Source organism: Chiloscyllium plagiosum, unplaced genomic scaffold (genome assembly GCF_004010195.1).
Source record: "Chiloscyllium plagiosum isolate BGI_BamShark_2017 unplaced genomic scaffold, ASM401019v2 scaf_12766, whole genome shotgun sequence".
Taxonomy (NCBI): domain Eukaryota; kingdom Metazoa; phylum Chordata; class Chondrichthyes; order Orectolobiformes; family Hemiscylliidae; genus Chiloscyllium; species Chiloscyllium plagiosum.
The window spans coordinates 37223-40719 of record NW_025214809.1 but is presented as its reverse complement, the minus strand read 5'-3'; the positions used below and the strand labels follow the sequence as shown (position 1 = coordinate 40719).

At 56.7% G+C, this 3497-nt stretch overlaps 1 protein-coding gene across 1 annotated transcript in view; it reads right to left on the bottom strand.

Annotated features, from left to right (window-relative positions):
* LOC122548037 (uncharacterized protein KIAA1614-like) overlaps positions 1 to 3497 on the bottom strand; it is a gene marked incomplete at its 3' end in the record, with an annotated part of 45884 nt that overhangs the window by 8674 nt on the left and 33713 nt on the right. The gene's annotated exons all lie outside the window — the stretch shown is intronic.

The following is a 3497-nucleotide window of genomic DNA, read 5'->3' as shown; positions in this document are numbered from 1 at the left end:
GAGAGTGAGAGAGAGAGAGTGAGTGTGAGAGAGGCTGTACCGGCATGTTACTGGGAACGCATAGTTTTAACACATTTGGGGACTAATGCAGTGAAGGTTTTGAATAAAACTCAATGCACAAAATAACCCCTCGCTCAAGACCCACCTCCGACTGGCATTTACTCGAGGTTTGCTGTAGAGCAGGGGAGAACGGTCAGGGGTTTGGTGAATGTGCAGGAGAGTTGGGTAAATTCAATCCAGGCAGCATCCTTGACAAACCCAAGGCAGTGAGTGGGGCCTGTGGAGATGAACCTGCCTCAGTTTGGGGGAGGGGGCAGCCCCACGCCACACAATGTTCTCACACCCTCCCCTCCTCCCCATGCCCTCTCATCTACCCCGTCTGACCCTCACGCCTCCTTCATGTCCACTCCGAGACACTGTTCCACCAATGATCCCCACGTTTCCCCATGCCAACCCATGTCCCATCCAAACCCCCTATGCACCATCATGTCCCCTCAGACAACCCCTGTCCCTACACGTTCATGAATCCAGCCTGTGTCCCTACATACTCCTACTCTGCTCGACATCCCCTACTGATCGCAGATAGCTATTCACCCAGTATCCACTAAGTACAGTCCTCAACACCCATGTAATAGAAAAGAAGGAATCCAAGCCATAACAACCAAATAAAACCATGTTTCAGATCAGTGTGCGAGATGTTCTGCTCTGTCATGGGATGTGAGTGTCACTGGCTGGACGCCCATTTATTTCCCTCCCACTCGCCCTTGAGAAAGTGGTTCTGAGCTAAACCATTGAAATGCACTTGGGGCAGGTAGACCTCCCACTGGTGAAACTGAAGGAACGGCGATGTGTTTCCAAGTCAGGAATGATGAATGGCTCAGCTGAGGACTTGCAGGGGACAGTGTTCTCTGCCCTTCTCGATGGAAGTGGTCGTGGGTTTGGAAGGTGCTGTCTGAGGATCTTTGGTGAATTTCTGCAGTGCACCTTGTAGATGGTACACACCGCTGCTTCTGGGGGGGGGGGGGGGGGGGGGGGAGTGGATGTGGTGCCAATCAAGCGGGCTGCTTTGTCCTGGAATGGTGTCAAACATTTTAAGACCGTAACATGAAGGAGAAGTAGTGGTTCAGCCAGCCCTACTGAGTTAGCTCTGCCATAACATACTGTGGGGCGAGTGTAAGGCTGTACCCTTTGGCAGGAAGAATAGAGGAGCTGACTACTATTTAAATGGAGAAAGACTGCAGGGAACTGCAGCAGAGGGGGATTTGGGAGCGATCGCGCATAGATCTCGAAAAGCTCGCATCCAAGTTCAGCAGATAATAGGGAAACCAAATGGAATGCCGTTCTTTATTTCAATGGGAATGGAATACAAAATATGGAGGCTTTGCTAAAACTATGCAATTAAACCACAGCCGGGATACAAAGATACACTGGCTTGGAGGCAGTCCAGAAGGGAGTCACTCGGCTGTTCCTGGGAATGGAGGGACTGCCTTGTGAGACAAGGTTGAGTAGGTTGGACATATGCTCAGTGGGGTTCGGAAGAATAAGAAGAGACCTTATTGAAACATACGCGATTCTTAGGGAACGTGAGAGAGGGGCCATTTCCCCTTGTGGGAAAGTCAAGGACCAGGCGGCACCATCTCAGAACAAGGGGGCACCCACTTCTGAGCGAGATGATGAGGGACTCGTTGTCTGAGATGGCAGCGAATGTGCGGAATTCTTTCCCGAAGACGGCTGACGAGGCTGAGTCATTATGTGCATTCAAGGCTGAGGTAGAGAGACTTATCTTTTGAAATGAGGAGGGGAAAAGGCGGAAGAGTGGAGTTGAGGATTATCACATCAGCCTTGACCTCATTGGATGGTGAAGCAGACTAGATGGGCTGAATGGCTTCCTTCTGCTCCCACCATTATCACTCCAGCTGTCTTTTGGTTGTAAGATCCTCATCATTTGTTCCACTTACTCCCTCCGCAAACAGAATTAAAAGCTCTCCAACTACTTTCAGTTCCGGAAAGGAGGCATATCAGACCCCAAACATTAACTGAGTTTCTCGTTCCTCTCAGTTTCCCATCGCCTCTTGTTATCAGGTTGTGGATTGTGCTGGAGTAGAATTCTGCTGCTGTTAATGGCCGACAGCGGCACATGGAAGCCCAGTCGGGAGTTGCGAGATCTGTTTGAAGTCTGTCCCATTTAGCACGGGGACAGTACCACATGACACGACGGAGGGAATTTTCAATGTGAAGGTGGGATTTCCGCTCCACAAGCACTTTGCTGCGGTTACTCTTCCCAACCTGGAGATGCACCTGCAGCCAACAGGTTATCAAGGATGAGGGCAAGTACGGTGTCCCGGGCAGTGTGCTCCAGCACCAACCCCAGGGAGCACTGTGTCCCGGTACTAACACCCCGGGGAGCACTGTGTCCCAGTACTGTCCCCCCGGGGAGCACTGTGTCCCGGTACTGACCCCCCGGGGAGCACTGTGTCCCGGTACTGTCCGCCCCAGGGAGCACTGTGTCCCGGTACTGTCCCCCGGGGAGCACTGTGTCCCCCTACTAACCCCTCTGGTGAGCACTGTGTCCCGGTACTGACCCCCCGGGGAGCACTGTGTCCCGGTACTGTCCCCCCAGGGAGCACTGTGTCACGGTACAATCCGCCCGGGGAGCACTGTGTCCCGTTACTGTCCCCCCGGGGGGCACTGTGTCCTGGTACTGTCCTCCCAGGGGGCACTGTGTCCTGGTACTGTCCCCCCGGGGGGCACTGTGTCCCGGTACTGTCCCCCTGGGGAGCACTGTGTCCTGGTACAATCCGCCCGGGGAGCACTGTGTCCTGGTACAATCCGCCCGGGGAGCACCGTGTCCTGGTACTGTCCCCCCGGGGGGCACTGTGTCCCGGTACTGTCCCCCTGGGGAACACTGTGTCCTGGTACAATCCGCCCGGGGAGCACTGTGTCCCGTTACTGTCCCCCCGGGGGGCACTGTGTCCCGGTACTGTCCCCCAGGGGAACACTGTGTCCCGGTACAATCCGCCCGGGGAGCACTGTGTCCCGTTACTGTCCCCCCGGGGGGCACTGTGTCCTGGTACTGTCCCCCCGGGGGGCACTGTGTCCTGGTACTGTCCCCCCGGGGAGCACTGTGTCCCGGTACTGTCCCCCCGGGGGGCACTGTGTCCCAGTACTGTCCCCCTGAGGAGCACTGTGTCCTGGTACTGTCCCCCCGGGGGGCACTGTGTCCTGGTACTGTCCCCCCGGGGGGCACTGTGTCCTGGTACTGTCCCCCCGGGGAGCACTGTGTCCCGGTACTGTCCCCCCGGGGAGCAACTGTGTCCCGGTACTGTCCCCCCGGGGGGGCACTGTGTCCCGGTACTGTCCCCCCGGGGGGGCACTGTGTCCCGGTACTGTCCCCCCGGGGGGGCACTGTGTCCCGGTACTGTCCCCCCGGGGGGGCACTGTGTCCCGGTACTGTCCCCCCGGGGGGGCACTGTGTCCCGGTACTGTCCCCCCGGGGG